The sequence below is a fragment of the Talpa occidentalis genome, unplaced genomic scaffold (assembly GCF_014898055.3).
Source record: "Talpa occidentalis isolate TD23 unplaced genomic scaffold, MPIMG_talOcc4v2.1 talOcc4.16, whole genome shotgun sequence".
NCBI classification, from domain to species: Eukaryota; Metazoa; Chordata; class Mammalia; order Eulipotyphla; family Talpidae; genus Talpa; species Talpa occidentalis.
This window is the reverse complement of record NW_023601653.1, coordinates 53,491,103-53,505,110: the sequence shown is the minus strand read 5'-3', so window position 1 is coordinate 53,505,110 and position 14,008 is coordinate 53,491,103. Positions and strand designations below refer to the sequence as shown.

Sequence of the window (14,008 nt, the reverse complement as noted above, 5' to 3'; positions counted from 1 at the left end):
TGGTACTAGAAATCTTGCAGGGGTACTAATAAATTTGTATCCCAGACAATGAGAATCCCCCACACAAAGTAATAGTAAATGCACAAGCAAAAGAACTTGATGCAAATATGTAGGCCCAGATGCAATAAAAAAATAGCCTTTGTCATCATGAACAGAGAAGTGGTACCACACTGACAAACACTTAAAATAGTTATTTTAAAATGTATTTCAATTAGGTTGCTTTTATTTTTTTAAAAGATTTATTATTTATATAAGAACTGGGGTACAGGCCAGATGCACGGGAGGGTGAGTGGAATCACCAGAGACAGAGTAGGGAACAGAACAGGCAGACTGACAAAATACATTGCAGAGGGGAGCAGCGGGCGAGACAGGAGAGGTCTGCCTCGCCATGTGGGATTCTCACCAGCCGGCAGGGATCGAACCCATGCTGCAGAGGCTGTGGACAGCTTCACAGTGTGGCGCTCAATCGCCTGTGCCAGCAGGGAGGCCCTAGGTTGTTTTTAAATAATGAGTCTATTCTAGCAAAAATCATTTCACTCTAATGTAACTGTACAATCGTCATAATTTCAGAAGGTGCAGAGACCAAAATATTTGGTCTTAAAATATAGAAATTTAAAGTATATAAATTGAATGTAATTTATCAAAGAAAAATCATTCTCTGGAGTCCTGGAGGGTGATTTCCCTCCCCCAAATCCTTCGCCTTCCTGTAGTTCTTTGGTATGGAATTTTAATAAACAATCAGAAGACACAGATGCCAGAACCCTAAAGACATCGATGCCTTTTTCCCCATCTGGGTCCTTGTTCTTTACAACATGGAAAGAGACCTACATGTGGGCCCTTGAACAGTCATACATTCTCATTGTATGACTGGTGACCTTGTTCATGTCATATCACAGTCATCACAAAACATTACTTACTTAAATGTTGACCTAAAGCAGTCACTGAAAATCAAACATGTATTTGGCAGTTAATGTCAGTGGACAAGAAAATAGAAATGCATGCAATCATCCACACATTCCTTATTTATTGAATGGAATTTCCACTATTTATTAATGGCTGTTGTGTGTTTAGCATTAGAAAAATGCATATAAACTGACATCGCCTGCATCTCTGAGGCTTTGTTTTGGGTAGTCAGTAGTAAAGGACAAAAGAAGTACACTGCCATCTTATTTAAGTCCTAGGTATAGATGTATGTGGAACTGTGTTTTATTTATACTGAATTCTCTGAAGACAGTATGTCTATGCATTTAATATATTGTTTCAATTATAAATATACAAACATATACATATTTTCAGGGTACATTTGCTATACAATTTGAAAATTGTGACTGTCCCCTTATTTATGATAAATACTCATGTGAAGTAAGGAGTGATAACAACATATGGGGAAGAGTAAAGGCATTTATGAAACATGCTGCAAAATTAATCACGCTGCTGCTATTATCCTCTCTGATGAAGTAATCGTATTAAGTAGAGAAGTGACATGATGAGCTGAAACGCACAGTCTATGCTCCTGCCGCACCTCTCCTCCTTAGCACATGTTCACCCTATCTTTCCCCTTTCCTCTAGCTTTATTATTCACTGTGGAAACCCTCGCCCACGGTCACCACTGAAGGAGGCACATCTTACTAAAGTTCAGCAGAAGCTTACTAGAGAGAAAAACAAATTTTACAAGGATCTCTGAAGAGATGAGTGTATTTCCTTCATGAAGAATTTATATGAGGAGGGGGTTACATTTATGTGCAACAGCCATTCAAAGCAGCGCAAAATCAATTAATTCATGATCTTAAAATTATTTTCTGATCCTCTGAAGAATTAGGGATTCTATTCATTCAGCCACCTTGACTCCATACCTCATCAGAAGGTTCCTGTTACCTAAAAGTCCCTCACCTTACAGATTATGAGGGCCTGAAGCCCCTGTCATAACCACATGCTCACTGGTGGACTAAGACATTGTGAGACATCTCCTTAGCCAGGCAGGGAAAGCTCCAGGAACTCCTTGCTAGGTGTGCTTTCGCTGTGTGTTATTGCTACAATTACACTTGATTGCCACTTAAATGCAAGTCTGCAGTTACTTGGCTGAGGGTAACATGTTCTAGTTTCTCATCTGATTCCTTATTTTGCCATTTTACACTTTTGTTTAATGTCTTTGTCTGCTTCTTTTAAGGGTACTAGCAGTGTAGCTGGGGGGCTTTTGCTTCAATGTGGTAATTAAACACTGCTTTTACATTTAAATTATTGGCCTTTAATTAATTTTAAGGTGTTCACATAGTAGTCATTAATTTGTTGTTTAAAATATCCCCTGTTCTGTCTCTGTTAATACTTTAATGGAGTGCTTTTCTTGTTTTAGACTTTGTTGATTCATTGCCCCAATATATAAATTATACACATACAAAGACATATATATTTGAAAACAAATAGAGGGAAAAAATAAAGAATGCAGCTTCTGGGATATCAATAATATTTTACACTCATTTTTTTAAAGAAACTGCTCTGAAATACCTAAAGCAAACGCTACTTTTCTTTCCACACATACAATCCTTTGTGATAGCCAGTGTCCAGGAGGCCTTCAGTCATTCTTCCCCTGCCTGGATCTATTATGACCAACAGAATGTTGCAGAAATGACAGTCTGACTCAAAGATACTCAAAGGCTTGAGCCTGCTACCTTCCTTCTCCTTGAATAACATGCACTGGGGCAGGGCCTCTCACCCTCCCAACTACTGACATTTGGAGCAGGATAACTCTTATAACTCTTCACTGTGAGGATCACATCCAAGGATGTTCAGGAGATCAGTACCCTGATCTCTAATCACTAGAGGTTTGTAGCACTCCCACACAGTGGCAGCAACCAAAAGCATCTCTAGACAGAGCTGAAAGTTTCCTGGGGGACAAGATCACCCCCAAGGACGACAATTGCCATGTGGTGAGGACATGCAAACAGTCATGGAAGAGTCCGCCTGCCAAGGCACTGTGGCCTCCTGCCCACGGTCAACACTGACTTTTACTTATGGGAGAGCCACTTTGGAAATGGATAGCAAGCACCATCAAGTTTCTGAATGACTGCAACCCCAGGTGAGCTGACCCCAGAAACTGTGAGATAAGTGCTTATTGTCTAAAATAACTAAACCTGGGGAGATTTGTTAAGCAGCAATAATTAACCCATACTTTATAACAGAAGTATAGCCAAATATAAAGTTCGTATGTGATTCCAAAGCATTTTTTTTAAATTACAATCTCATTCTGACTCCTAAGAAAATACTTGTTTCTCTTTATTTAACCTAATGCATGAACACATTCATGAATCATTCTCAGTTTTATTTGTAGTACTTCCACAAAGCTAGATGTCATTCTTTTTTTCACTGTTTTTCCTTTTTCAATATTTCTTCTTCCTTCTAATTAACATCTTAAAACTTAGCTTTTTTTAAGATTTATTTATGCATACAAGAGCTGGGGTACAGACCAGAGATGCAGAAGAGGGTGAGAGGATTCACCAGAGACAGAGTGGGGAGCAGAACAGGCAGATTGACTGAAATACACTGCTGAGTGGAGCAGCGGGCAAGACAGGAGAGGTCGGCTGCATCTTGGGGGTTGCTCCCTGGCTGGTGGGGGGATTAAATTTATGCTGCAGAGGCTGCAGATTGCTTCACAGTGCTGTGCTTAACCCCTTGCACCACCAGGGAGGCCCCTTAGCTTTTGAGACTTTAATTTTAAGTTAACTCTCTAACCTCTACTTTGCATTTGCAACATGTTCTAAAAATATACTGTATAAATAAAGTTTCTATATATTTACTTAGAAGAATGTCATGAGAAGATCTTTAGAAGCTCATAATACCAAGTGAAAACCCACTCACAAAAATTCTGCAGAATAAATTTTTCTAAATATACTTGAAAAGAGGGAAAATAAGAGGAATACAAGAGTCAACAATATTTGATGTGAATAGTTACACATTAGCTACTATAAGATATATAGTATTACAGATTCAACTATGCAATCTCTGATCTCTAGTCAGCTTAAAATTCCTATTAATAATGGTTATTTTGTCTTACGGTGTCCAATACATCTGAATTAATGCTATTACTTTTAATGAGTTATAGTTCTACTGCCAAGAAGCAAAAGAAAGCATAGAGTAGTAAGAATTAATGTTAATAATCAAACCAGCTCTTCTTATTAACCTCTGCATGTAATCCAGAAGCTTTAAGAAATTGCTTTAGAGAAATTAAAGAGATGGTCAATCCATGTTCAAGAACATGTTTTCTTGGCTTCACCTGATTCATAATTAAAAAGCACTTGTCACTGTTACTTTCCTATTAGTTTCACTCGAGGCTATGTGGAAAGAACAATGAACAAATACAAAGTTATCAAGTGATGGAATAGATTTGAAAAAAAAAAAAGAAGTAGGAGCTATCAGAGCAATGCAGCCTTGCTAAGCAAGCTCTAAGGTAAAAAGGTCACGTGGATCACATTCTACTACCACTGTTATGTTGGGGATGACACATCTACATGCACCTGAATGTATAAAAATGAGCTCAGCAACCTTTCTACACAAATCTACAAAAGGAATTAATATCACAGGGTGGCAGAACAATACAAACACAATCAATACAAAAGAGTGCAGACTTTGTACCACTGGAGTCACATGGAAGCCAGTTATTTGTGGATAACACTCATGAAAATGTTAAAAGAATGAATTTATTTTGAAACAAAACAATCAAAATCAAATACTTCAAAAGGTCTTCAGGATTATAAAAACTCTTTTGCAAAAAACATCTAAAGTTCTTTTAGGGATTAACGTTTTTCTAGATTCTAGGACAAGAATGGCTTGATTCTAAGTAGATAGACCATCTTCAGATAGCTTTATACTGGGAGAAAGGAGAAGTAATAGAGCTATAATCCTACATAAGTCATTTAATACTAATTCTGATTAATTAAATCAAATGCCTTATTTTTAATGCCCACACACAAGCATGTGCACGTTCTAATGGACACTAATCCCCACTAGTCTGATGCACTCACTGTGACTTATTAATGATTAATGACAGAATGACAGTACATTGGTGTATCAGTGTGTATTTAGGAATCCTGAGTAAAGGCCACATTGTCTAAGGCAGAGAACCTCAGAGAAGAATAGACATCTGCGTGCGCATTTATAATGGATTTGAATGTGAATGAGACACAACACGGGATAAGATTAGGGAAAACTAAGGTATTACTATTAAATGTAATAAGTACAACATTGTATTTCATTTTATTGTATTAGTCATTTTCCTGAATTGTTGTTAGCAAAATAGTCAGATTTTAAAATACTCAAGAAGCCTTTACTCTTTACTCATGCTCTGCTCTCACTCCTGTGGTTCAACTTTTTGAGAATAGGCTTTAGTATATTACTTGTCTACTTTATATACCAAGGTCTAACTTATCCCCTATATGCCTTGAATAAAAAATTACATTAACTAGTATATGTTCATTACATAAATAGTGAAATTTAATCAAAAACTAACCCTTGATAAATTATAAATCCTTTCTATTGCTTTTTCATAATGTGTCTTAAAATTTCTTTACATCTACATACAATGCAAATGCTGCTCTGCCTCATGAGTAACAGCACAGGCGCATATGCACTATGGTAACATCTCTCTCCAACATTTCAATCTCGTTAAATGAATTCTTTTTACGACTTGAATTTCATCATTGTTCCCAGTCTTCAGAGCTTTGTTGCCTTTTCTTCTTGCTTTCCTTTTGAGCTGAAGGTTTGACATCTCTGGGACTCACTGCTTTCCACTCAAAGATGTCAGCTAACAGAGCCATTGTCAAGAACTCCTTAGCGACAGGCTTCCTATTAATTGAACTTGGAACTTTCCAAGTCTAGTGTGTCCAAACTACAACTCTCTTCACTCCATTCATTCAGACATAGAGGGGCAGTCATTGAAGACAAAGGGTAAAAAGTCCAAAGATAAGTAAAAGTAAAAATAAAATTTAAATGCAAAACTTACTTCTCTCACTCCCTCTCACTTTAACCAAGTCTAATCCTCACCCTTCAGAGTAAGAGCAGTGTCAGCAGTTTTCCTTTCTGATATAAAGTTAGAGGACTTCCTGCCTGTCCTGCTCTTACTTTTGTCCTCATATGTTAAATTCGTTCTTTAATTTTGTTCCACTGAATCTTTTAGACATTATTCCCAGGGCTATACAAAGAATTTATATTCCAGTTGGTAAGCACTACTCAGACACTAAATGTTAGACCTGTTTAAAGCTATGCAACTTGCTAGAAAATCTCAATACTTAAATAAATATTGAGTTTAATTTAAAAGAGTGTCATGAAGGAAGTTCTTTTGGAAGATAATTGTATTTCATTTAGTCTGGAATATTTAGACCAAATTCTGTGTTACAAATGCAGCTGATTCAATAGTCTAGGACTAAGATCTGGATTTTGGATCCTAGAGTTTGAATTGAACTGCAATTTCAGAACTTTATACAAAGTTCTAATTCCCTTATTCTGTGGATACTCACACCACATTTTTCCAAAAGTATCTGAAAACACAAAAAAGTTATTAAGGTTATCAGTTCTTGGAGCATTAAATTTTATAAAATTTGTTACTTGGGATTAGATGACTTTTACTAAAAATGACTTAAATATTTTCCCTATCAAGATATCCACCAAAAGCAGTTATTTCCCAAATATGAATAACTTACACTTTTTTTTTTTTACTTTCTCCTCACAAAATTAACCTACTAACAAACAAGTGAGTAAAAGACATGGCATGGGGACCTCCCCAGTGGTGCAGTGGTTGAGCACTGGGTTGCACAGCCTCTGCAGCGCCGGTTCGATCCTGGCCACCAGGCAAGGGTCCCACATGGTGCACAGACCTCTCCTGCCGCCCGCTGCTCCCCTCAGCAGTGTATTTCGTCAGTCTGCCTGTTCTGCTCTCCACTCTGGCTCTGGTGAATTCTCTCACCCTCCTACGTTTCTGACTGTATCCAATGCTTGTATAAATAAAAATAAAGAAAGAAATGGCATGGGATATGTCTAATCAACTAGAAGAATTATATACTTTTTAACCTGGTAATTTAATGCCAAAAGAAATGCTGATTTCATCATGAGAATGGTTAGTTTCCAAAGAAGAAATACATGTTCATAATCCTATACACGTCTGGCTGTATAACTATTTAGTAGTCAGTTAAATATTATAAAACATAGAAAAGTACATTTAATAAATTTAGTAATCTAAAATCTAATAATTTGAATATTTTTCTATTTGAACATTTTAATACTGATTTTCTGATACCCATCTCCTTTGCCACATGTAAATTTTATTTTACAAGTTAAAAAGCTTCATCATGTGTTATTTATTATTATAACAAGAAAATGAGATACCTTCAGTCCCACATTATAGACTGAGTTTAGAGATACTCAGAGACCTGCCTAGAGTCATACCTCTATAACTTTGGGACTTGATCCCAAGTCACTGAGTTTAGACCTCGGCATTTTCAGAGCTGCCTACCTATCATCTAAATGCCAACAGGCAAAAGGATTGCTAGACAACAGTTTTTTGAAAAATCAGAGTAACACCTTGAATAGGCAATAGTTTTTTCAGAGTAACGCCTGGAATTAAGTTGTATATGCTTAATTCTGAAGAAATTGTTATACCCAATTATGATAGGGATTAGGCAGAGCTCAGTTGAGTAATGTTTGTCTAGACTCTTGCAAAATTCTTTTAATTCTAAATTATGAATTGTTTTCACAATGTAGCTACAATTCCACATGTATTCATAAATGTAAGGGCAGTAAATAGTTCAACTTTCTCAATACTATTATTTGATTGGATTTGTTTTAACTTAAAACACGCCAATTTATATACATCAAATCTGTCCAAACATTTAGAGAGGGACCAATATTGTAAGAAATGAAGGAAAAGAAAAGATCTTTCGCCCCCCTACTAGCCTGACCAAAGGCTATGAATCCATGCAGGTATATTTCAAATGAGTTGTATCAAAGGTTACCTACAGGGCATTTTACAGTGATACATGGCTGATGGTTGAAAATCGCCTTTTATTTTAATGATAACCTCAGTAGAGTCATTAAGGCATTCATTGTCTTCATCACAGCGATCAGGAGGGAACTATATATTTAAAGAATTCTAAGGGGTGAGACTATTTATATAGTATGTCAGCTAAGGCCAGTTTTTATGTTGCCCCCTGGAGACAAAAAATTTTTTCCCTCAACATATTGAAGATGCTTAGTTTGATTTTAGATTCTGCCTATCATTATTAAGATATTAAATTCAAGGTATAGGCCAAAGAAAATTCAATAAAGATGAAAAGGCTTAGACTGAGCATCAGGTAAGAGTCTGATTTTAATTATAATGATCTCAAATTTGTATTAAAGCTCTCACTGCATAATGATTCTTAAGTGTCTGTCTTGTGTTAAGCATGTCATGAAGCATGAGGAATAGCAAGACTGACTTATCAGATACTCATTAAAAAAATAGTCAATTAAAATAATTAATGTGTAGTGAAACTCAGCTGTAATGGCTCATGTTTAATTTTTCCCAACCCATAACATTAAAAGAATACATTTCAGAGACTAAGTGGCATAAAGGATTTTATATAGAAATTGTAATGATATCATTACATAAGAGTTTTGATCTTATCTTTTAGACTGAACTAAGGAGAGAGAATGACCTCAGATTAGACCTTAGTTTGAATATTGTTTTGGGTCATTATGTTGCTAAATACAAAGAATCTGCATTCATAATCATTGTAGTTAGGGGTCTATTACATCTACTGTTTATATGTGTAATATCCTTTAATGTTTAAACATGTAATATAAACAATATTTGAACATATATATGTGGGAGATTTCTCTACCATGCTTGAACTAGTTTGGCACAGAGAAGGAGAGAAAGAAAATCTTACAAAAATAAGAGAAGTAAAGAAATGAGCACTTGCCTCCTATGACTTTACTTGAGCTGTCAACAATGTAAAACTAGTCAATAATAATATATATCCATACCATTTAATTCAGCAGTCACGTAATTCTTCAGCATACAGAAGGGAAGACATTTGCTGAAATATATTCAAACTAAACTAACTCAGGTGACTAGTGTATTAGTCACAACACAAATTGATTAATTTATACCTGGACATAATATTGCTGAATTTTTAGAGCTATCCTTTTTATAATTTCAACATACCTGCAAAAGCAAATTTCAAGAGAATCAGGGCAAAAGTAAGTAATGAGTACTTTATTAGACCATCACTAAATGCTGGTCAGTTTCACATGCTCTACTACATGTATACTCCCTCCAATCATCACAAGGTTCATTTCCCTAAATCCAGTACATGTCACCTAGTCTCACAGGATAAATGTGACACATCTGAGTGTTAGGTTCCATAATCTTTCCATGTGCGTTTCTTCCCATAGTGCAACCGCCTTGTTTTAGTTTTCATTGGTACAATCTTATTCTGCTCATGGTACAGTGATGTTATCCAACGATCCAAGCTGCTGGCCTTTGATGCTTCCCTGTAAGGGGTCTCAAATTCAGTCTATCTGAGTAACAGAGAGAAGCAACCTCCGAGTCAGTGGTGATGCACACAGCCAGGTCCACTATCCCAACGTCACCCTCTGATTCCCTGAACTGAAGCTGTTGGGAGCTAGGGTGGAGCTGAACTGGTATATTGATCTTAAAACTAGGAATGCAGGTTTGTCTGGCCCCTCTTCTGCCACACCCTGCTTCCTTCAAACTGTATCCTCCTGTCTACTCAGTTGATGCCATTTGCAGGTATAATAGACTCCAGTTGAAGACATGTTGACCATTACATTTTTTCTTTCCTTTCTCTCTTAGCTTTCCTTTTTCTTACTCTATATAATGCCTTTCAATTTTAGTTTTGGGTACTACATTCTGAAGCATGCTTGCTTAAGGACTCAAGACTGGGTCATACCCACTTCCTCCCTGATTCAAGCCCTACATGTGAACATAATATCTTGGCTTGCTTCACAGACAGGTTATTTGCTTATTCTTTTTAACAGAACTAGAGCAATGATTGATTCCATGTCAACTATTATGCTTGGGCACTAAGGATGAATCAGCTTTAGTCCTTCTCCTTACTAGAATCGGAGTCATATAAGCAAAGAGAAGTACAATCAAGTGTGATAAGGGTGCTTTGACAATATACAAGGAATATGAATTTACACAGTGCAGTCAATATGCTAGAACAGCCAATTGTATATAGAGGTAGCAGCTGAGATACCTCTTATGAGTAGGAGAAGGTGAAAGACTTGAGAAAAAGCAAAACAGAGAGGGCAAAGGCAATTCAGATAGGCAGAATAGCACAAAGATAGAGAAAATTAGATAAAATAGCATGATATATGAGGGAGATTCTGTTTGCACAAAGTGATAGGAATGGTGGAAAGGCAGAAGTAACAAATTAGACTAGTAAGATAGGTGGGCCTATATCATACAACACCATGGTTAGGAAGTTAGACTTTATCCTTTGACATTTTCACTCTTCTTAAGTTCACTCTCAAATATCTAGATGCATTATTGGCAAGCTTTCATCTTTTTTTTTAAGATTTATTTATTTTTATACAAGAACTGGGGTACAGGCTAGAGGCACGGGAGGATGAGAGGATTCACCAGAGACAGAGCAGGGAACAGAAAAGGCAGATGGACTGAAGTACACTGCTGAGGGGAGCAGAGGGTAAGACAGGAGAGGTCTGTCCCACCATGTGGGTTTCTCCCTGGCCGGCCAGGAATTGAACTGGCACTGAAGAGGCTGCAGACAGCTTCACAGCGCTGCGCTCAACCCACTGTGTCACCGGGGAGGCCCCTCTTCTTTTCTTTTTTAAAGATTCATTTATTAATGCATGCAAGAACTGGGGTACAGGCCAGAGATGTGGGGGGGGGTGAGAGGATTCACCAGAGACAGAGTTGGGAACAGAACAGGTGCACTGACTATAATACACTGCTGAGGGGAGCAGTGGGCAAGACAGGAGAGGTCTGCTGTGTGCTGTAGGCTAGTTCCCTGGCTGGCCAGGGATCGAACTTGTGCTGCAGGGGCTGCTGATAGCTTCATAGTGTGCAATGTAACCCCTTGTGCCACCAGGGAGGCCCCTATTTCTTTCTATAAATGTAGAATAGTCCAGCCCCAGTGGAAAGCTGTGTGGAGGTTCCTCAAATGACTAAAAATGGATCTATCATACGACCAAGCAATCCATTCCTAGGTATCTACCCAAAGAACACAAAAAACACTAATTTGAAAGGAAACCTGAACGCCTTTTTAAAATTATAGTACTATTTACAGTAGCCAAGATATGGAAACCTAAATTCTCCAGAACAAATAATGGATCAAGAAGATGTGGTATATATACACAATGGAATACAACTCAGCAATCAAAAGAGATAAACTCATGCCATTTGTGGCAACGTAGATGGCTCTGGAAGGGATTATGCTAAGCAAAGTAAGTCAGAAGGAGAAAGATATATGCTGGATGGTTTCACTTAGATGTGGTATACAGAGACACTAAATCAAGGGTCAGGTAAAGACAAACCTTAAAACCAACCTTCCAAAGTGGATCATAGATCTGAGGTACCCAAGAGAGAAGGGGAAGAAGGAGGGTAAGGGAGAGGGGTAAGAACAGGAGTCGGGGAGATCATAATGGACTATGATGGGACACTACGGGTGCTTTGGTGGTGGGAGATTTACAGTGACCACACCTAAGAGGGGAAATCCTATACTGTCAAAAATTAAAAAAGATATAAAACAATGGCCCTTTATTAAAAATACATAAAATTCATATAAAATCCATCTTTCTCTTCTTTCATGCCTGTATCTTTGCAAAGGCTACTTCCTCTTCCTTCAAACACTTACAAATAACATATCTTCTTATGCCCCCACCTCTCCCCAGGCTGTGCTTTTTCCCTTTCCTCCATTATTCTTTGACCAGTTCTCAGCCTACAGTATTTTCATTGTCAAATTATTTGCTGTTTTCTGTATTCCACTGCACAGGGTATTATTATTATTTTTTAAAACTGTACTCAGTGTCCAGCATATTAAAGATGCTCAAAAGGTTTACTTAAGAAATCTCAATATTGAGATTTCTAAGTCACTCTAGAAATCTCACCTATGAATAATACAGTCACTACATTATTTTAAATAAATTACATAAACCAATGAAGAAAAATATGGCAGTAAGACAGTTGTGTAATACAAACATTTAATATAGTAAACATTTATTGAGTGCTTATTATGAGCCAGACACTTAAAATTAGAAGTATTTCTAATATGATCAATCATATAGAATTGATCTTTCCTTCACTTAGTTTGATGCAAATTTATAAATTATAGTAATAGATATAATAGATCAGAATTTTAGCTCACTGCAACTCTATGAATGCTAATAGAAGACATGCCAAGCCAAGTCAAACAAAAAGGAACCAGAGGTTTTCTTAAAATTGTATCAGAACCATTATTTTCAAAAGATAAGTGACAACACTATTTCCATTAAAAATTGGCACTAAAAATTCCATCATTTGACCCAAAATTCTTGTCTTGGCCTGTATTTATGTACAGTTGACCTGAATATTGGGCTCCTGCCAACTTAAAATGAAACTCTGATCCTCAAAAAAGTTGCACAGAAAAGTACAGAGAACACAAATCTGTACCTATATTTAAGGACATTCCCATTGCTGCCATAATGCCTTTATACATCATAACAGTATTTTTTTTCTTATGTTATTTTAAGTGCTACTGGAAATACCACAAGAGAAAAATTTTTGCAGCATTTCATCCTTTCTATTTTCGGTCTCAATTTCTTTTTTTCCTATTTATGAAATATCTACACTGCCAAAATTTATAAAAATTGCAAACAAACCATAACAGCACAAATTATATAATAAATTAGGAAAAAAATGAAATGCCATGGTTATTGAAAGACTCAATTTCAGTGAAAGTCTCATACAAAATGTCAGTACTGATAACCGGTCTTACAAAACACTACAACAGAGTTTTACCAAATACATTTTTGGTTTTATGAAAATAGGAGTTTACAAGTCTTTTCTGGTATTGGAAGAATTTGGGGAAGCAGAATTTTTAACTAGATTAATCATTTCTTTATTTTTCTGTAATATTAAATCTATAAAATGGACATTCTAAATTTAAAGATCTCATCTTTATTCTTTTAGAAAACTAAAATCCCAAAATATGTTTTTAGATCTGTTGGATTCTATAAAATTTACCCAATGGAGTCAGCATTCACAACTAAAAGCACAACTGCTAACAGCTATGGGATATGGCAACAAGAAGTCCTGCAGCTCATAAGAGGGAACATGTAATTCTAGAAACGTCCAATCATTTCGTTTACAAGGAGGTCCAGGACTGGGAAGGAACACAGTTTCTTCCCTTGAGACTCTTATGAGTATGTGATTTACATTTAGGTAAACTGATAGCTGTTCATATTTAGATACTTTCCAAGCAGATGGTGAAGGAAACTCTATGGGGACTACACCTGAGGGGGTGGGGAAGCAAATATTATTTAAAAATGGACAATGATGTAATGAACTTAATCACATTAGCTATGGATGTTTAACAGAAACTATGGAGGTTTTTTAAAATGGGTGGCACTGCATGTTTGTATAAGTGTGATTTTAATAAAGCAGGAAGAAGAGGGATAGGTGGGGGAAAGCACAGAGAAGGGAGAGGGAGGGATTGATTTTGAAAGTTTCTTCTCAAATATACTCCATTCAAGAGACTGTGAGTTTATCTCAATGATAAAAATGATGCCATCTGTAATTTCACAGGTACTTTGTTACCTTTGCTTTAATATTCTAGCACAGTTTTCACTGACTTTTAAAAGATAGCCGTACTTATAGACATGGTGAAATCACTTTGGGTTTCGTGTAAAAAACAACAACAACAACAACAACAACTAAAGGCAAAAGTTAGGTTAATTAGAAATTGGGGCCTGTTTTTCTTATGTAGCCTGTTAAACCTGCTCAAAAGTCACTGAGTAA

General features: G+C 36.5%; 1 protein-coding gene and 1 long non-coding RNA gene across 22 annotated transcripts in view; one reads left to right on the top strand and one right to left on the bottom strand.

Annotated features, from left to right (window-relative positions):
- SOX5 (SRY-box transcription factor 5) overlaps positions 1-14,008 on the bottom strand; it is a 1,024,531-nt gene that overhangs the window by 45,473 nt on the left and 965,050 nt on the right. The window lies entirely within an intron of this gene.
- The window catches only part of LOC119247634 (uncharacterized), a 43,576-nt gene continuing 32,179 nt past the window's right edge, over positions 2,612-14,008 (top strand). Inside the window, exon 1 of the long non-coding RNA XR_005125789.2 lies at positions 2,612-3,073. This is a non-coding gene — a long non-coding RNA (uncharacterized LOC119247634). The remainder of the gene's footprint in view (positions 3,074-14,008) is intronic.